The following is a 21,762-nucleotide window of genomic DNA, read 5'->3' as shown; positions in this document are numbered from 1 at the left end:
GCCTGTAATAGACACTCAAAAAATGGTTAACTGAGCGAGTTCTTGAAATCACAAGAGGGAATTCCAGGAGATATGGTTATCAGGACAAAATAGTATCCCTTAGATGCAGAAAGAGCGTTGAAATTTTTTAACTCTTTAAATGTCAACATCAAGAACAACAGAGGAATGGATGTGATCTCAGAATAGTTTCCAACTTTGGTTCTCTCTGGTAGAAAGAGAGTGGAACCCAGAAGCTGTGAGTGTAAAGCTGACGACTTGCCACTTTGTCACTGAATGACCTTGGGAAAAACCACTTTGCTTCTCTGAGTTGTGTGGTTCAACTATAAGGCAGGGATGATGGTGTGTGCTTTGCTGACTTCCAGGATTACTGTGAGGATAAAGTGTTAAGAGTGTGGAAATGTCTTAGGAGACAGGAACGTTCTCAACATAGGACCCATTACTAAAATCTTGTATTCTTGACTATGATAACCCTATCTAATTGCTCAGATTTTAGGTTATCATTCTTTTAATGACAAAATAAAAATCCCTGATAACTAATTCTTACAGCATGGGAGTGCACAGTGATTTCATTCCATTGACTTAGAGACAGTAAATCTGCAGCCATACACCATTGCCATTACACACACATAGTCACAAATAGGAAAGTCCATAGCAAAATGTGTATGGCAGTGGCTGGACCGTGAGTATGAGATTGGAGTGGACCATGTCCTCACTAATAAATGTCAGCTTGATTTGAATTACTTGCTAAAACGCAGCTTAGACAAAGCCAAAAAGGAAAACCAAAGCTTTCTCGATAAAATGGAATCCCAAAGCATAAATAAAAGATTTCACCTGAGAAGAATGATTTATTATCTCTCACTCAAGAAAAGAATGCACAGTCCATTCTATGTTACCACATCTCTTAAGTTGTTTGTTACTGGTTTATAAAAAGCTCATGCATGCGTGTACTTAGACAAACACACATGCACACACTCTCCACAGATATATACATTTTGCTAAAAGAAAACCTAGAAGTTATGCTTTGATTACCTAAAATAAAACTAGAAAAGTTTATTCTTTACAATAATTAGCCCTTCTTTACTTTCTAAAAGCAAATGACCCAGGCCCAGGTCAAAAATACTGATGAAGTTTTATATTAGCCAAAGATAACTTGGAATTCAGGAAATCCCAGGCTACCAGTCCTTAGGCATTAAAATGAAGCTGTCACAAGAGAAAAGAGACTGAATGTCTAAAACTTGAAAACTCATTTGACCTACCATGAAGTCATGAATGAATTGATTTTGCATCAAACTCATTTGGACCATATATAATTCAATTCCTTATAAGCTATTTGATTTGAAGTGTTGAAAATCATTTTATAGCATAAAGCCCCTCATTCTCCAAGTCAACAGAGGTGTTACATACTACAAAGAATATTTACATTTTTTTGTGAGGAAGACATGAAATACCGTTCCTAAGAGCAGTCATCTAGAAATGAAAGGCCATGATATATTTTTCTTTTTCTGTTTTAGTCATATATGCTGTCCTCCCAAAACTAAATATTTACCTTTTCCAATGTAATTTAGACAATTTTACAAAACCAAGAGCAGGTTCTCAAAGGATTTTAAAGGTTCTTATAGTTATGTATTACTTATAAGACATGGCCAGCTTGCCATGTGACTATTTCTACTTTTTAGTTAAGACACGTAGAATATTCAGATAAAATAACTGGAATAAAATATTAGATCAGTAGAGAAGAGTCATCTGAGGATGCAATGAGCATCTCTGTCCTGGGTTGTTTTTTTTTAAACTAATCAATAAGAAGCAAACATTTTAGTTGCATTATACAAACACAGCCAACATTTCAACATTGAAAATCTGAGTTTTCCCCACGCAAACCTACCTCAGAAGCTCTACTATACCTGGCAAGACCACAGGATTCTTATTTTCTTTAAGGTCCTGTGTCAATTAAGATGTGTTAGACCCATAGAGGTGTAAACAATAAAAAAACAATGTATTATCCCACATAGCAGAAAGTCTAGGCACATCATAGCCGGAGCTCTGCTGCTCTGACATGTTCCCATCTTGGCCTTTCTGCATGTGCTGGTGTTGAACCAGGCTGGCTTTCTTCACAATTGCAAGTTTACTGTCAACCACATCTAGAACTGTATTTTTTCTTGTTCATGTGCAGTGAGCAAGAGACAAAAACTCTCCCAACCATAGAATAAAAATCCTCCCCTTCAGTCTTATTTGACCAATGAGTTCCCATGCCCACCGCTGTACAAATAGTTGACAGGGAACTATCAAGTATGAATTGTCTTAAGCCCTGACCAATAAGGGAGATGGCCTGGATGCACCCAGACTCATCTCTGAGAGATTTGATCAATGTTTCTTGAGTTATTGAGCTGCATTGGGTATAAGGGTTGAATATCCACAGAAAATCTGGGTTCTATTAGGAAGAAAGAAAGAGAGAATTGATGCTAAAAGTAACTGACAATGTCCATGTTAGAACCCCGTGGACTTCCCAGAAGTGATGAGAAGAATGTTGGCTCTGATGGTGTGCCTGAAATTTGGGTAAGAGAGTGGCCCACTACTCGCAGGAAGGAGTGTGTCTAAGCGTAAGCCTATGTGCTTCCACCTAGCCCCAGGGAAATGGATTCTAAGTTCCATGAGAGAGAGGGCTGCAAATAAACTTAATAGGCAGATGAAACTTTATCAGAGCTTGTTAGGTAACTATGAAATCACTAGAAACAAAGACATGCCACACACCAGCAAAAATAGAAGCAGTAACTACTGACTGTAGACAGAGAGACACAGCTGGGGGGCAGCAGAAAAGCCAAAATGCCTTCAAGAAGACAAAAGTCACCCACCATGGAAAAGAAGGAGATTTGAGGTGGCTTTGGGACTCAGTATTTCTACTAGATAAGGACTCAGAGCCAAAGATGTGTAAAGAATACCAGAGTCCTAGGTTAACTGCTAAGAACACTGATTTAGCCTTCCTTTCTCTCTCAGGCTGGAAAACATTTCTCGTAAGAAAGGATCTTCCAAGATCTCATGAAGGGTAAATAGATAGGAATTTTTGACTTGCTGCATCACCCTAGGAGGGTCACTGAGGAGAAGATACAACAGTGCTCATCTTAGTTAGATCAAGCCAGAAATAAGGCATGGCCTTTTGATCTGAACATGATTCAATATTTCTATTTTGCAGATAAAGAAAAAGAGGTAGAAAACAATTAAGAAGCTTAACAAAAATAAAAGAACTATGGGCAAACCGAGTTTTAAAATGTTGGAATATAATACAAATACCCACAGGCATATACACATACATGCACATATATACACATAAAAACTATTGCCTAATGACTTCATGAAGACAAATGCTTGGTTTAAGTCACCTTGAATGAGGTAGCAATGATATAACTTCCCAGAATACTAGCTGCTCACACAACACATTCCAGTGAAGAAGTCCACTATATGACACATAGCTACACATCAAGAATCAAGATTCAAATAATTTTGACAGCCTAAAATGTTGGGGCCGGGGCCAGACAAAGAGAAGAAGGAATCAAAGACAGTTCTAACTTTGAACCCTGGGGATGAGATTCCAGGGTTGGGAAGGGAAGCTTCCTCTTCCCAAGGAGCAGGAGGAACATACCGACCTCAGCCAGCTGTGTTCGTGTGCTCGTGCATGACGCTCATGTGGGAATATGTTCTCGATGGCCAGGCACCAGGGACAGGCAAGAAGATCTAAGTAAAAACACAACTGCGAGAGAGGGGCCATTCCACAGAGGGCACAGCTGACACCACAGGAGTAGCTGGAAAGTCTGAGGGAGCAAGGAGAGAGGAGCACACACTGAAGGTCCAGGGCTCAGCTTATAGGGAAGACACAGATCAGCAGTGGAGAGGGGAGGAGGGGATTCCATGCAGGGACAGCCACAACGCTGGCAATTACAGGAACAGAAACACTCAGACCCAGTGGAGGAAAAAGAGGGTGATGTCTTGGTTAGCAGCATGACTGAAGAGTCCGGGGTAGATCCTGACCTCAACTGTGATGAGGTCTCAGGGCTCAAATGGTGCCATCGGAACTCGTCTCCTCTCTGCCTCTCTCTCCTGTGGATTCACCTTTGCACAGCCTCTCTCACTGTGATGGCTCCCAGAAGCTTCAGGCTTTTAGCCTCTCATTTCATCAACCCCAATTGAAAAGGAACTTCCTTGTCCCAAACATTCCAACAGAAGTTCCAGCTTTGGCTCCGATTGGACCCCACTGGCTCACAGGGCTGTTCCTTAAACCAGTCACTCTGGCTGGGCCTGGGTCACCAGCCCCAAAGTTCCCATCCAAACCCACATTAACTAAGCATCTGGAAAGGGGCTTCCCCTGAAGAAAGAGGGTTACACGACTTCCACATTAAAAAGGGAACGAGTGCTGTGAGAAAGGGGGAGAGTGGGTCCAGGAGGAGAGGATGTTTCAGAGGCCAAGGGTGGAGGTGGGTGGCCACACATGTTAAATGTCATGCAAAAGCCAAAGTAGGTGCCATAGAGGCCCCATGGCACTTGGCCAGAGAGGAAACCAGGTGGCTCCTCTCTCCTCTGTCTTCCTCCTGCCTTAGTTTGTGAGTCTGAAGACAGCCACGGCCTCCCTCCTTCCTCACACCCACCCTGGCATCCAGAGCCCGCCTCACGGCCCCCTACCCCTTCTCCACCCTGCCAGAACCAGGCCAGAGCCACTGTTGCTGGGCCCTCGGGCCCCACCAGCAATAAAAAGTCCCTCTGGCTTCTGCAAAGGAGCTTGTAATGTGAGAGCCAGGTTCGCCTGGCTGGATGTCCCCACTACACACATCATATGATTCCTTCCTTCCCAGCAGGTAATTTTTCCAGTGAAAAATCACCCCTCCCCTGCCCTTTGCCTCTGACCTACCAATTGTTTGCCGAGGCAGGACCAGTAACACTCCTTGGCTGGACTTCAGAGTTCCAGTCCAGCCAGGGATGTTAGGCTGGGATTTAACCATGGACCCGGAGGGGCTCATGTTATATGAATCATCTCCCCAGTGTGCCAAGACATCACACCAGACTTCACCCCTCGCTCTTTCTTTCCCGGCCGCTTCAGCTCATTGGAGTTTAAAGCTACATGGCTGGCAGCAGCTCATCTGGAACATCCCTGTGCACTCTCCTTTTCATGAGAGCACACATCCTCAGAGAGCAAGGCAGAGTCAGACAGACAGACAGACAGATGGACAGGGAGAGGAGAGTCTGGCAGACGGACAGAATGAATATGGATTTCGTGCCCCTGCTGTGGGAGGGGGAGCCCTGGCAATCACATCCAATGTTAGAATCCAGCTTGGGAAGGGCCGACAGCAACTCCCCTTAGGAATCTGAGTGGGTTCTTTTGTGTGTGATGTTTTGAAGCATGTCAGCATTCCTGGGCACTGTCAGCCTCCTTCAAATGACCCAAGTAGGGGTGTGAACAGCAAGCTCTCACCGCCTTAGGCTGTGCAAAAGGAAAGGCTGGGAATAGTGTTCCAGAGGTTTCCTCTCACTGTGAAAATCAAGGCAGAAACGCCTCGTCCTCAGCTCCCCAAATACCCTTGAAGATCAAGGGGCAGCTAAGCTAATCTATTATAAATTCTAATGTAGCACAGTTCCCTGACCAGAGCTGCTTCTCCTTCGGTGCCCCAAGCGTTAGCCAATATTTCATCAAAATCTACTCCCTTCCTCGGGCCCACATCTGCTCCTCCTGCTCATCCCGAGAGGCTCACACGCTGGCGCCTTCTTCGTGCATATGGTCTCCACGCACACACACGTGCACACGCACATGCACATGCACACCGCTGGACTCTGATCTTCCTTCCTAATTGATGATACTACCTGGCCCAGTCTGGTTTGAAATGATCATTTTTCACTCCCAGCATTTTTGAGTCTCACAAAAAGATGCTCAAAAACACCAAAATGGTCATATACACACATATCTGCACACACATACACATATACCAAGCCACTCAGAGCTTTTTTTCCATGAGACATTTTTTCTGAGAATTAGTCTTTTCTCGTGATTTTAACTGTACTCCTTGCTACATGTGGGCTGAAATTTCCAGTGTAATAAAAGTGTATACCCAGGCCAGGGAGTGGCCCGGTCACTTACGTGGGGCAGGGAAGTCCACCTCAGGTGCTTGAAGACCTGCTCAGTCTTAATCCTCCCGTTTATAAAATGGTCTAACAACTCCTCCAGGAATCAGGATGCTGGGTGTTAGCTTCTGCCAGACCTTTTCTGAGATGAAGATGCAATGCTCACCATGGCGTGCTGAACCAGGAGGTGGGAGGGACTCCTCCTGACTTTGAGACCCTGTTTGAGAGAGCAGTTTAAGAAAGCATTAGCGTCTAGCACCTGGGTGTGAGCAAAGAAACTGCCCCTATAAAAAGTGTACCTCTGGCAGAATACATCATATGACCCCGGGTTTCTGTGGTATATAATTGTCATACTAAAGGAATCTCTGTACAATGCTGACTGCATGCCAGGCACCATGATTTACGTAGATTCACTCATTTGCTTCTCTTAACATCCACACTGAGGAAGGCACCATCATGAAGCCACATTAACAGATGACGAAACAACACTGGAAAAGTTAAGTAACTTGCTCAAGTGGTGGAGCCAGAGTTTGAACTCAGAATCACAGTATACTGAAGAGAGCAAGCAGGTGAAGAAGTGAGCACGTGTGTGCGCATAGAAAAAGAGGAAGAAAACACAGCCCCGGACTTTGCAGTTATAGGTGGCATTACAGATGATTTTTCCCTTTTGCTGTAGTATTTGCACTTTATCTATACTTTTGTGACATCTACAGTGAGCAATAATTTAAAATGCTCTTTTGAAAGAGCATCTCTCAGTTCTGTTTATCAGACCACCATGCTTTTTCACCCAACGCAGCAGACAGGCAGGAGCAATGCTCACATTGTTAGGCAGATTTAAGTCATTTCTCAGACACAGCCAACAAAACAAGGAAGAGTGACCTAGAAGAGGTTAGTCTGCAGTTAAGAAATCTTGTCGGGCTGGGAGTGGTGGCTCACACCTGTAATCCCAGCACTTTCGGAGGCTGAGGTGGGCAGCTCATGAGGTCAGGAGATTGAGACCATCCTAGCCAACATGGCGAAACCCTGTCTCAACTAAAAATACAAAAAAATTAGCTGGGCATGGTGGCACATGCCTGTATTCCCAGCTACTCTGAAGGCTGAGGCAGGAGAACTGCTTGAACCCAGGAGGCAGAGATTGCAGTGAGCCAAGATTGTGCTACTGCACTACAGCCTGTGTGACAGTACGAGACTCTGTCTCCAAAAAAAAAAAAAAATCTTGTCATCAAGGAAGTACAAAGTAGCCTGGTGCACCCCAAATCTACTCAAGCTCCAGATGTCCATGGACAGCATTGAGGAGACAGTGAGAGAGATGGAAAGGACTTAGATTAGGTCAAGGATCAGAAGACCAAGTTTCTAGACTTATCTTTTTCTCATCTTTCGTACCCAGATACTTTCTGCACTGTCTGAACCAGCTTTCTCACCTTGAGCTTTGAGGGCCTCCTGGATTCTAAGATAGCCATGTTTTTGGTGGTCTTTATGTGTTTAGTTTATCAGCACATGCGCGCACGCACACGCACGTGCACGCGCGCACACACACACACACACACACACACACACACAAAACCCCCTCCGTAAACATACACACAAATCCATTTCACAGATGGGAAAACTGATCAAGGTCACAAAGCAGATAAGCCACTGAGTTCAGATGCCAACCCAGAGACAACTGGCTCACGATTTTGGAGTTCTCTTTGAGTGAATAATGTCATCAGGTTTCTAAGGCCAATATTTCAAAGACAAATACCTGGTCTAATCCTCTGCCTCAAGCTGTGTGTCACAGTGGTGCTGACATGGTCTTGGCTGCATTCTGTGCTGTTTTAAGGAAAGTGCTTTGTAACTCTTCCTCCACTTCAGCTCACCCTTCACTGCTCCCTTTCTTATCACTCAGGTTCCTCATCCTTTAGGGCCCCTCGAGCTTTCCAAGGTGAAAGGAACCAGCTCATCAGGAAGAGAGCTCAGTTCTCCGGCACCCACAGAGAGACAATCTCCCATTAGCCCCGAGGTGCTGGCCCACAAGCTTTTCCCAGAATGGCCCAGAAGCTGTCAGGAGGGAGGGACCTTGCACTACATACAGCCAGCCAGCTCTCTGGGCAGGCAGCAATAATGGAGAATGTGATAAGCTGTCACTAGAAGCCAGCTCAGTTCTCCAAGACTTAATGGTAGAATAACACAATAGGGTCAGACTAAAAAGGTTCCCTTATGAAAATTTTATCAGCAACTTTGGTAAGTGGCTATGGGAAAGGTGCTTTGCTCCCAGGCAGACCTGGGACCCGATTTTACAAGGTACAGGCAGCCTGCATTGCATCACCCCCGCAAGATATTAAGGGCACTCAAATTGAATTAACACCAAATCAAGCCGGTGCACTTAACAATACAAATGCACTTAAGGGATGCCTCAGGATGATTTGTGACTAAAGAAAGCAAAGAAGAAAACCGACTGCAAGCCACAAGGGCGGTGTTGTGTGTCATCTACAGGAAAGGCCGTAAGTAGAACTTAGAATACCGGAAAACCATGAACTTCGGGGGCTCTCAAATACCTTAGACCCAGCCGTAAAGTAGAAGGCCGCTTTTGTGGTATACAGAAACAATTGATAAATAAATTACGGCCAATTTTCTTAGTGGCATGGTCTCCATTACCTCTGACAGCGGCGTAACTACTCGGCTAAGATGATAAAAGGTAAATAATGGTGGATCCGGTAGCGCCCCAGGAAGTTCTTTGCCAGTTGCCAGGCCTCTTCATGACAGTAATGACACAAAAATGCTCAGTGAGAGCCAAGTGATGAGAAGTGACAGCTCGCCAGGCAGACCTTGACAGGCCCTAAAAAGAATCATCTGAAAGTGTCCCTGGCAGATGGGACCCCAGAGTCAGGGCTGGCCCTTTTGTCTCTTTCCTTCTCTTGTCAGCATTCATCTGCACACATTTTCTCCTCTCATGTCTTCCTCCTCTGCCCTCAGCCTCCCTTGCCCTCTCCCCACACCGCTAATCTCACCCCCTCACCTCCTCTCTCGCACACACCCTGTCTACCGAGCTGGAAGACAATGCAGCCATCTTCATAGATGAGTGGCTCTTCTGAGATAATATTGGAAACTTGGATACATTCTGGACTTGGGAGAATTCAGGGGGAAAAAACGGCGTCACTGGGGATTCCTTTCCATCAAGTGAAATACACACAAAAGCATGCTTTTGTTATCCTTTCAGGAAAAGAGCTGCCTCCATGCAGGGTCTCACTCTGAAAACAGGTTACATTTAGGTTGGAGGTGGCCTAATTTTGTGAGAGTTAAAGCAATTGCTCATCGAGTCATGAGATGGCTGGGAAACTGGGGCAGGCAGGTTCAATGTTTCACTGTGGAAAAAGGAGTTCTGGAATGGTCGGGAGGACCACTTGTAGCTGCTGTTGTGTCTCCGCCAAGACTTGCTCACTCCAGGAGAGAGGCATTTTCGGGCAGGAAAGTGGGAGAAGAAGAAGGTCTCTGCATTTAGAATTTACTATCTTGGGCCCTGGCTCTGCTAGAATTTAGCTGTGTGACCTCGGGTGAGTTACTTGACTTCTTTGAGTCATACTTTCTCCTTTAGTAAAATGGAAGCCTTTGCATTTGACTGTTTTGAGGATGGAGCAAATGTTATTATAGGGAAAGTCTTTGGAAACTAGGAACTGTCTATGAACATAAGGCATTGATTATCATGAGGAATACAATATCCAAAAGGCACATTTAGATCCACTTCTTACAGAAACAGTCAAGTCTCAGGGAAGAATATTCAAATCACCCCTGGTTTTCGGTTTTCCGTAACAGCAGCCTCCTCTCAGATAATCAAAGAACCAGAAGAGCAAACCAATGCAAATGAAATATACTAAAGCCCCTCAACTTCACTTTTTAGCTTCTCCCATACAGAATTTTTAAATGAAGACAATGAATTGGATAATTCCTGGTATTCCCTAGCAGTGAGGTATTCCCAAACTCAACACATCTTGAGGACTTGTGGCCAGATCTCCTCCTGCTTCTCAGAGTGGGAGCCAGAGAGTTACCCTATCCCCAGACCAACCCCAGCAAGGCTGTCCCCACCTGTACACCAGGTAGTGACATTCCTCTCTTCCGAGCATTTTAGCTCCACCTGGGGCATCTGGAGTCCCTGCCCATGCATGGTGTCTTCTGCTTACTCTATTAATTGAAAATCACCTTCAGTGTTTAGGAATCACTACTCACATCGCACATTTTCCTGCTATCATGGGTCTTCTTTCTGCAAACAACCTTCTTTGGAGCTTACAAATCATTATTCATCAGTGATTCATCCAGTCAACAAATAGTCACTTAGAGCCAACTCTGTAGTACCAGGTGTCAGTAATATGGGGGTGACACAACAGCATCCCTAACTCCAAGGAGCAAACTTTCTGCGTCATTCTTCCTCTTCTGGCCCATCTTTGGTTTCTCTATTTAGTTCCAAAATGTTGAGAGATAAGCTGAGCACATGTCTCTAGTGAGGGAAACTTCCACAAATTGGAAAGGAAGCAAAATTTGTGTCACCTGGAACTCCATCCTTTAAGGATCTCCAGGTAGAATTAACTCCTCCCTCACTGGGTTCCCCTGGACTCATGGACACACTTCTACACATCATGTGCTCAATCATTTGTGTGCACGTCATTCTCTCACCAACACACTCCAGGCTCTTTAGGCTTGGTCACCTGCTCATCTTACTCATGTCTATATCCAAAGTGCATACAGCAAGTCCAGGTACTTAGCTGGTTCCCAAAAAGCCTTTGTGGAATGAATGAATGCAGGAGTGAATGAATGAATGAATGAATGAATTTTTCACCTCCTTACTTTCTTTCTGTTTGCTTTCCAACATTTATTTTAGGTTCAGAGCATACAGGGGAAGGTTTGTTAGACAGGTAAATTGCATGGCTCAAGGTTTCGGTATACAGATTTTGTCACCCACGTAATAAACTTAGTTTTTCAATCCACTCCCTCCTCCCAACTTCCACTCTCAAGTTGTCCTGTCTATTGTTCCCTTCTTTATGTCCATGTGTGCTCCGTGTTTAGCTCCCACTTATGAATGAGAACATGCAGTATTTGCTTTTCTGTTCCTGCATTAATTCATTTAGAACAATGGCCTCCAGCTCCATCAATGCTGCTACAAAATCTCCTTATGTTCTCTGTCCATAACTATAACTATCTCCCCTTTCTTGTTTTTTTTTTTTGTTGTTGTTGCTTGTTTTTTTTTGTTTTTTGTTTTTTGTTTTAAATCACCCCTAGCTCCATCCTGTGAAGCAAAGAGAGTGTAGTTTAGTGGTCAACACAGGTTCTCTCTGGGATGTGTTGGGGTTGGCTCCGACTGGCTTGCAAGAGTGGATTGTTAAAATAAAGACAGTAAAATGTATAATTCCTGGTGTTCCCCGGTAGTGAGGTAGTTTTCAAAATTTCTGAGCCGGTTTTAAACTGTTGGTAACTTGAATTCAGCCACAGTGGGAGGGTTTATACCATGAAAATCAGTAAATGCTGCAAACCAGGGATTTGGAGTTCTGGTTTTGCTTTTGGTTTTGAGTGCCTATTTGCCACATACCACTGCTCCAAGTTATCCCAACCTGAATTTGCAGCTCAGCTTTACCATGGACAAGTTGCTTGATATCTCTAAGACTCAGTCTCCTCACCTATAAAATGGAGATGAAAAGTATGGCTTCCTGGGGTTACTGTGAGGATTAAATGACCCAGTGTTTACAAAGTGCTTAGCACAGTTCTTCACACATAGTAAGTGTTCAATAAAGGGAGTTAATTTTATTAGCAGTAGTATTATATTAGCATTACTGTTATCTATAATTCCTTGGCTTTCAGCTAATGCATTATTTCCTCCAGTTAGTTATACTTTTTTCTTATTCCACAAAGAATTAGTGGCAACATTAAAAAGCAAAAACTATTAAATATAATATATAAATAACAAATCAGGAAGAGAGAAAATAAGTTATGCTACAAAGTCAAAATCACAACACTTTAGAAACGAATGGGATCTAATAGATTAAGACTCACTGGGGTGTTTGTTGTAAATTTCTCAAGGTGCTGCCAACAGAATCAAAGTGTTAGAGCTAAAGAGACCTCAAAGATATTCTAGTTGAATCCCTTGTTTACAGATGGAAAACTAGAGGCAGGCAGGAAGGAAGGAATCATTTCTTGAGCACTAACAAGCATAGTGGCAAATGTTTTTACTTTCATCATCCTCATAGAATTCCATTTTACAGAGAGCCACTGAGGCAAAGGAAATGACTAGACTTGCCTAAAGCTGCCTGGCTGGTAATAGTTGAACTGAAATTGGGATCCAGGCTCCCATCTCCTAGTCTGCCTCTCTCTTCTGTCTCCTTCCTGCAGAAAGATCCATTTGGTGATAAGAGCTTCCCAAAGATCAAAAAGTCTTTCAGGGTCCAACAAAATTACATTCAAATGGAAAAACTGCAGGCATGTGATGGAGGGGACTTTCCAGGGAATTTCCTAGGTCTGGCTGTGACACATGAAAGAATGACAAGCATAAGCCCAGTGGCAGGAACAGCTGCTTTTGCAAAACACACAGCCTCATTTTGTGTTGGCTTTTGAAAAGAGATCTGTGTTACTAATTCATATTCATTCGTGGTCCACTCTGAAGTTCAGGTCTTTTTCTGCTGTTCTGATAACTAGAAATGGTTTTTTCTAACTCCTACCTATAGCTTTTACTTCCTTCTTCACAAAGCGTTCTGTTGGAGTGGTTAGTGGGCATGAAAATTAAATCTCTTTTCCCTTCCTTTTCATCTGAAAGCAGCAGCACAAAGCAAGAAGGTGGTTTAAAAGCAATCAATAGGACTGACACAGAAGGGCAAAGAAGAGGCTGTGCCATCCACGGAGTGAATGAACCCACCATTTATAGAGAGTTGACAGCCATGTCTCATTTATTAGATCACCACCCTTGTTTGGCAGCAAGCAGGCTGAGGCCCAGCCTGGGGGGTCTGTTTTATGAGGATCATGTTATTGCCCTCAGGGCTGTAGTTGACCTCACACCAAATAAACACGTCAGCCAGTTCCCAAGTCACCATTCCCAGGTGTGGTCTGAAGGCACCACACAACGACCCTCATGGTCATCACTCCCTTTTTCCTCACCTCCACTCAGAAATGGCTCTCACAGCCTCAGCATCAGTGCTGACAACTCTCTCCCTATTCATTTCCCCAAATCATTTGGAGTCCAAGATCTCAGGAACTGGACCTGAATTGCCATCCGAGTGCAGGTCCAGCCACTAGCCTTCAGAGAGAAGACCCTGTGAAGGAGAAAAATGAATACACAATTAAATACAAACTTACATACATGTATATTTACATTCTACAACTCCCTCAAAAATTAGGGAAGGGAGGTTGAGCAGTTGCTTTTTACTTGTTTTTCCAGGTTTTTAATAAAAACCTGCTTTTCATTATTTGTTTTTCACAAGGCAGAATTAACTGTTCCAGACTTCATCCCAGGTCGTCTTAAACAGAGGCGCAGTTCTGAGCTCCATTACTCTGCCACCTGTTTGGGTGAGCATGGGTAATACTGACTCACTCACTTTTAAGTTTTTTAGTAAGTCGGGTGTGATTTTTTTAAAAAAAGATCTGCTACCAAAAATCAAGCAAAAAGCCCACCATCCCCTGGAAAGCCCCCTTGAGGTGCTGTTAGCATCACTTATGGTGTGAATTCCTCTCCAGACACTGGATGTGTATTCTCACCTGGGGATGCCTCTGACTGGGCCATGGTTTCTTTTTTTCATTTTCTTTTCTTTTTTGTGTGTGTATGTGAGATGGAGTTTCACGCTTGTTACCCAGGATAGAGTACAATGGCCTGGTCTTAGCTCACTACAACCTCAGCCTCCCGAGTTCAAGAGATTCTCCTGTCTCAGCCTCTCAAGTAGCTGGGATTGATTACAGGCTCCTGCCGCCACATCCAGCTAATTTTTGTATTTTTAGTAGAGACGGGGTTTCACCATCTTAGTCAGGTTGGTCTTGAACTCTCCTGACTTCAGGCAATCTGCCCACCTCAGCCTCCCAAAGTGCTGGGGTTACAGCCATGAGCTGCTGTGCCTAGCTGGGCCATGGTTTCTAAGGAATATCCATGTGGATACTCACCCCACCACTCAACTTCTGTGACCTTAGACATGTCATGTCAACCTTAGTCCTTTAAGTGTAAAACAGAAACATTCACACCTGCCTGATGTACATAACAAGCAAGTACCAATGTGCTTTGGAAACAATAACGTGGCAGGAAAATGGCAGCTGTTATTATTGTAATAAGATCAAAACTGACACAAGAACATGGTTTCTCAGATAAAATCTGGGTTGCTTGGTTCTGGAAGCATTTTTTTTGGAGCCAGCAATGAGGTCAGTGTGGAGATGGGAACAGACCAATTTGCCTCCATGTTTGTGGGAAAAGGCACCATCTTGGAATGGAGGACAGGAATGCATTGTGGGAAAACCCACAGCATGCCTGTTGTTCAGAAAACACAACTGAAACCACAGTGGTTAGAAAGTATTGAGTCTACAACCTGAACAAAAAGAATTCAAACACTTGAGCTTATGCTGGGATTGTTTTCCCAGGGTCAATCCTGCCTTGGAACTTTGCTGAGGAATTTACGTTTCTCATTACTTGGGGGAAATAAGAAGCTCAGTAGAGACAATTAGAATTCTATTCTGCAGGCAAAACAACAGCTCCAGTTTGGCCTGTTTTATCCCCATCTCTCCTTCAGGATTTACCTGAAGTATCTCAAGGGAAACACAGCGGGGAATTGGTATCTTTGCTGGTCTATTACAAGGTCTCTTTGTGTTCTGCTTCTCCAGTTTCTGAATCTGTAACTCCTGAAATACACCTTGCAAAGTCCCTCCATAGGCAGAAGTACCACTGAAATTCATTATCTCCTCCTGCAAGAACCAGGCAAAGGAACAGGCACCTGTGCAGAGCACCTCCATGCTCACAAACATGTCTGGATGGGGACGTGACCCTTGCAGGCCAGCAAGGAACCCCTGCATACCTGCTGTCACTGCAGGGTAACAGGCAATGGGGTTGGAAAATGGAGGGAGGAAAGAGGTGGGGGAGTGTTCTCACAGTGGATGATGAGGGGAGAGTGGAAGGATGTGGTCATGAGGAGAGAGGAAAGAAAGATGAATGGGGCCTGAGTCAGTCATAGGCTAAAGCAAACAGGAAGGTTTTAAAGTGAGATTTGAGGAGAGGAAGTGGTTCTGAGTAAGGGGAGGGAGAGAGTTCCAGAGATCGGTCTTGGAAAACAGCTACTCTTCATTTTTTTGGATAGTCCCACTTGTGTGAATATTTCTTGGCGGCTATGACAGACGGGTGAACCAATTTTTTATTTTTTCAAAAAAATCACAACTGGCTCCAACTCTCCCCTAGAATTTGAACCAAAAGGGATTGAGACTTTAGGTTTGAAAACATTCAGGGGATTCATTTGTGCTCAGTTGCACTGCTAACTGCTGCTCGGAGCAAACACTCAGGGCCACCCAGACAACAGCGTACAGGGAGGTGTCCCAGACTCTATTCAATCTGCAGCCACGTCTCTGAGGCTGTGCCCACTGTGCCTGACCCAGGAACATCATCCAGGGGAAGCTCGGCACCTTTATAAATCTCTCTAAACCTAAACTGCTACATGTGGCGGCATGGTTACTACCTCTCCATCTGGCAACAGGAACTGCATGTGGCAGAGAGAAGGAAGGGGGAGGGGACTTTGGGGCTGGGGACCCAGTGGCAGGTCACATGAAGAGACAAGGGTTTGGGGCTTGGCATTCCCATGGAAAGCCTAAAGGTTCAGATTCCACCAGATAAAAAAGCAACCTTGGATAGATACACAGTGCCCTGTCTTCTGAGAACTGATCATATAACAGCTCTAGAAGCCAAAAACACAAAAACAAAACAAAGCCCTACCAAAAAAACAACTTCCTTGAAAGAACTTAACCAAAACCAGCACATCTTAAATCTTTCCAGTTCCTTGGGGAAGTCCCCTTTCCACTACCATTGATTAGAAACTGTTTTCTCCATATTGTGAAAGATAATAAAATCCTCTGGGCTTCAAGAACTAAGGGGCTTTGATTTTGCTTCTTGTTTCGTGACTTTGGGAACTGAACCTTCATGGTTCTCATCATTTTCATCTATAAAATCTGGTTAATAAACTTTGCTGCCACCTCAAAAAATATTAGTCACATGATATAAACTCCTGTGTAAAGATCAAGACGTATACATAAAAGAATGTCACTCGTAATAACAGAAGCTGTCACAGAACACACCTCATCATGTTCAGGTTACTGTTTCTTCTTAAACTAAAACTGAACTCAGGCATGAACAACCTCAATGCTGTATCAATTTTTATTATGCCAGAAATTAAGCAATTTATAAAAACTCCAGTACTTTCTTCTGCTGAGTCTATATTCTCTATTTCGAAATCCAAACTCATTCCTACATTACAATTAAATTTTAAACAGAATATAGTGAGCACATTTTAAATGTTTATATTATTTTAACAGCTTTATTTAGATATAATTCATGCATATATATATATATATATTTGCCCTTTAAAACTTCACTGTCAGGGCCAGTCACGATGGCTCACACCTGTAATCCCTGTACTTTGGGAGGCCAAGGCAGGCAGATCGCTCAAGGTCAGGCGTTTGAAACCAGCCTGGCCAACATGATGAAACCCTGTCTATAATAGAAATACAAAATTACCCAGGAGTGGTGATGCACCCCTGTAGACCCAGCTACTCTGGGGGCTAAGATGGGAGGATGGCTTGAACCCGGGAGGTGGAGGTTGCAGTAAGCCAAGATCACACCACTATACTCCAGCTTGGGCCACAGAATGAGACTCCATCTCAAAAACAAAACAAAATAAAACAGAAGAACAAAAAAATTTCACTGTCAAATATAGTAGTCACTAGGTTCATGTGGCTACTTGAATTTCAATTTCAATTAACAATCACTTAGTACAACTAAAAATCCAGTTTCTCCGTCATATTAATCACATTTCCAGTGCTCAGTAGCCATGTGTGGCTAGCAGGTATGGATTAGACAGTACAAATATAGACCATTTCCATTGTTGTAGAAAGTTCTGTTGGGTAACACTGCTCTAAAATAATACAGAATATACTCATTACAAAAATGCTGAAAATATATAAAATCAGGGAAAAGATATAAATTTTTTTTCCACCACCAATGAAAACCACTATTAATAATTTAGCAGATTATTTATAATGTTTGGATTTTTTCTTGAATATCTGTTTTGTTTAGATTACATGGTTGTGACCTCTTAAATATGCAGTGTTATAGTCTGTTAAAACAAACTGTAAAACAAAAGCATTCTTCCATGTTGTTCCCTCCTTTTCAGAAACATCATTTGTAATGGTTGCAAAATATTTCACCATCCAATTGTTGGCATATAGAGGGTACATGTTTGCATTTTTCTTAATTCAAATAAAGGTAAAATTTCTGATTTAATAGCACTTCCTCACTTTAAAAAGAACCCAGAGAAATTACTGCATTCTACAATAGTTCCTAACATACTCAAAAGCTGGGAGCATCAGGAATAATCCGCTTGAACCACTGGTGACTTCCTCTTCCTTCCTGAGCCCCTGAACTTGGAGGAGGCACACGTGTTATCTCCCACTACTTGAGAGCTGTGCTCAGCAGATGCTAAGTAAGAGCACCATGCTGCAAAATGAGGATAATCATCAAGAAATTACACGTTTCAGTTGCCAAAAGCTAAAGCTGAAGGATTATGCTCTCTCAGAGCCTTCTTCCTACAATATACTATGAGCCTCACAGGGCCCAGCGGCGTTACTGAGGGGCAGTGGACGTGAAAAGGCCCCACACAGAGCCTGGCACACTCTCTCAGAAGGATTCCAGAACCCTCCCTCGCAGGTTCTTCTCCTACTGCACTGGTCTCCTCTTCCCCTTCACATGAATGTCAAGGACCACAGGCTCCGCCTTCAGGCTCCTCGGTAACCCAGCTCAGTCTGCCTGTGGCTGTAGCCACCGAGAGGACCCCAAACTTCTCTCTGCCACCTGAACTCTTTCTGAACTCCAGACTCAGACATCTGCCAAAACATCTCCTCTGGGCATCTCAAAAATAAAATGTGGTTTTATCCCATCTCCCTATCAAATAAACGAACAAAGATAACAAAAATATCTGCCCCTACTGTAGATCTCCAATCTCCATAAACGACATCTCCATTTTTCTAAATGCTCAGGTCAAAAAATCTGAGGTCCTCCTTTGCCCTTCTCTTTAATACCTCATCCATAATTAAATTCCTCAAATCCTACTTTCCCACCTCCACCAATGTGCCAGTCACTGCCCCCTCTTGCCTGGCTACTGCAGCAGCCTCCCAACTGGCCTGTCTGCATCCACTCTTGCCCCAAGGGGCTTCGTCTCTACGTTAAGTTCTCATCAAGGTAGTTCCACCTGCCCATCCTCCCCTGGGTGTTTCGATATATGTCTGGGGTTCTGGGTTGTCACAATAACGCACATTGCCTTAGTACCTTAAGGACTAGCATCCTAAATGCTCACCATTAAGAAATATCCCATCTAAAATACCAGTAACACTTCCCTGAGAAGCTCTGACCTGCAACGATCCTTTCAAAATGAAAGTCAGATCCTTGCCCTGTTAAAAATCTTCCTGTGGCTCCCATTCCACCCAGAATACAATTCCAATTTCTTACTCTATTAGTCCATTTTCACAGTGCTATAAAGATAGTACTCAAGACTGGGTAATTTATAAAGAAAAAGCGTTTAGTGGACTCGCAGTTCCACATGGCTGGAGAGGCCTCAGGAAACTTATAATCATGGTGGAAGGTGAAGGGAAAGCAAGAATCTTCTTCATGAGGAGGCAGGAGAGAGAAGCACAAGCAAGGAAAATGCCAGATGCTTATAAAACTATCAGATTCTGTGACAACTCACTCACTTCACGAGAACAGCATGGGGGAAACTGCTCCCATAATCCAATCACTTCCCTGTGGGGATTACAATTCAAGATAGATTTGGGTGGGGACACAGAACCAAACCATATCACCTACTGAGACCTATGAGGGCTTCCCAACCCATCCCCATAACCTCTCTGGCTTTAGTCCCAACCCCACTCCCTCCCACCCCTTAGCTCTTCTCCACCCCACATGGCCTCCTGCTCCTCAGATGTGGGCTTTCACAGTGGCTGCCCCACACTGCAGCCTTTGGTGATTCAGCCTTCATGACAAATAACGTCTGCTGCCACCATTGATGGAGAGGGGCCATGCTCAGGAGGCAGGCTGACAGTAGACTGCTTTATGGAGAGGCACAGGAGCAGGAGGATGAGAGAAAAGAGGCAATAGCTTCTTGACCTCTGTCTGCGCCATGCAGAAGAGGTGGAAGATGTAAATTGCATCACAATGATGCCGGGCACTGCCCAAGGGTCAGGGGACCTGGGTTCTGGTCCAGGCTCAAGTTGATGGATGACCTTGGGCAGGTCCCCTGAGCTCTGCAGGTTTCTAGTTCCTCATCTGTCTAGAGCAGAGCTGCCTGTAGATCTCCAAGAGGCCTTCCAGCTCCAAAGTTCTTTGATCTTAGAAACTTAACACCCATCGGTTAGGATTTGTCCAGCTACAATTCTGAAAAGAATTATTCCTGCTGATATGAGAAGTAGGATGTTAAGGTTTTGCAAATGTTACTGCTCCAGCAACAATGTGTGCATAGAATATTCCTGGCTGGGAGAGGGATCTTAGGAAGAGCGGAAGTCCGTCTGTCAGCAGTGGGCTTAAATGTGGCTGAACGGCGAGCCGAGTGATGGGAGAAGGGAATCTGGAAAGACTCACATTCTGTTTGAAAAGGAAAAGGGTTTTAATGGGACATGCTCACTCACTCTGGATTTTAACAACTTTTCAAAGTGTAATGGGGGTTGGTCGGGGGAGGAAAGAAAGAGGATTTGTGGAATGAACAGAGGGGAAGAAAGAGAAAGTGATAAAAACAGAACAAATTCAGAGCCTGGGATCATGGAACAAATCAAACAGAGGGCAGGCACTACAAAAGGCCCTGGGCCCTGGGTGAGGAGACCCATGATTAACTCTTAAGAATATTGTTAACACCAGAAAGGAGGTTTGGGAGGCAAATTTTATTTTAAATGCTGGAAAGCTCTAATATATAAGATGCAGATCAGTCAGTTACTCTTTCTAGGCCTCAGTTTCCTCACTTCCAGTGTGAAGAAAAGTTTGTATGGTGTAAGAGCTTTGCAAGAATAAAAAGAGGCAGCACATGTGTAATCCAGCAGTATCTTGGGCCTGAGGGTGCTGTCACTCATTCACAACAGGAAACAGCCCAGAGGAGCCATAGTCTCACAGCAGCAGCAGACAGGAAGGACTGTGTGAGGCCAGCTTTCCACAGTGGCAGGCCATGATGACATGCCGGAGAAACAGCAGCAGGGACACCAGGACCATGAGAGGTTTCCTCAGAGCCTCCATCCCTGCCTCCCTCCGATACTTGGACTGAGACAAACAATTCAGAAGGATGGAGAGGCTACAACAGGAGCATGGAGTACACAACCCCAAAACATATGGTGATATGGTTTGGCTGTGTCCGCACCCAAATCTCATCTTGAATGGTAGCTCCTGTAAATTCTCATGTGTTGTGGGAGGGACGGGTGGGAGGTAATTGAATCATGAGGGCAGGTTTTTCCCCTGCTGCTCTCACAGTAGTCACTAAGTCTCACAAGATCTGATGGTTTTATAAATGGGAGTTCCCTGCACAAGCTCTCTCTTGCCTTCCGCCATGTAAGACATGACTTTGCTCATTAGACTTCTGCGATGATCATGAGGCCTCCTCAGACATGTGGAACTGTGAGTCCATTAAACCTCTTTCCCTTATAAATTACCCAATCTTGGGCATGTATTTATTATCAGCATGAGAACAGGGAGCTCAAATCAGTTTAGTCAGAAAACTAAGGAGATGTGATATCACTTGCACCCTGAGATGATGAGGACAGTGTAGTGGTTAAGAACTCTGGATTCAAATTACTGGAGTTTGATTCCAGAGCCATCATGGTGCACTTGTGCTGGATAGCAAGAGAAGTTTAAGAAAGGTATTTTTTTTTCATCGGTGTGGACTGAGTTTAGGAAAACAACAAAGGATGGGTCATACCTCAAAGTTGGCCACAGCAGGAAGTGTTTGGGCCACAAAGGTCAAGGAGGGGGCTGTCTCTTTAGACAGAAAGCTCTCTAAAGAGAGAACCAAAGAAAACTTAACCAGGCCTTGGTGAACAGAGGAAAAGGGCAGCAGTCAGGGAGAGAGAGGATAGCCTGGAACTTCTCCAGGCACAGGAGACAAAACCAAGGCCTGGGGCCTGCTTGATATGGAAACAGTTGTCCAGACACTCTTTTAGATGAGGAAACTGAGGTCAGAGGGACTAAGTGACGTGAATCATTAGCGACATGGTTGAGATTAGAGCCCAGCAGAGCTTAGGCTATCATCCCAAAGACAAAATCCTGAATGTTAAAATCCTGAAAGGTCAAAATCTTGAAAATATAATTATGTAAAACAATAATTTTAAAAATTCTTTAAAAGATATTTATGTTTTTAAAGGGAATTTATTTGAGAAACATATAAAAACATGACAGAACACTTCATAAGCCGCTTTGCACAATAAAATACACAATAAAATATATTT

General features: G+C 43.9%; 1 protein-coding gene across 2 annotated transcripts in view; it reads right to left on the bottom strand.

Moving 5' to 3' along the window:
* Nucleotides 1–21,762, bottom strand: part of CCDC171 (coiled-coil domain containing 171) — a 545,371-nt gene that overhangs the window by 115,078 nt on the left and 408,531 nt on the right. For both annotated transcript variants that reach the window (XM_074394866.1, XM_074394867.1), the window contains exons 33-34: nt 13,213–13,367; nt 6,116–6,316 (exon numbers count right to left, since the gene is read on the bottom strand). The gene's annotated coding sequence lies outside the window, so the exon portion shown is untranslated. The remainder of the gene's footprint in view (nt 1–6,115; nt 6,317–13,212; nt 13,368–21,762) is intronic.

Source organism: Saimiri boliviensis, chromosome 2, assembly GCF_048565385.1.
Source record: "Saimiri boliviensis isolate mSaiBol1 chromosome 2, mSaiBol1.pri, whole genome shotgun sequence".
Classification (NCBI taxonomy): domain Eukaryota; kingdom Metazoa; phylum Chordata; class Mammalia; order Primates; family Cebidae; genus Saimiri; species Saimiri boliviensis.
The sequence above is the reverse complement of the archived record's forward strand: the minus strand, read 5'-3'. Positions and strand labels throughout refer to the sequence as shown.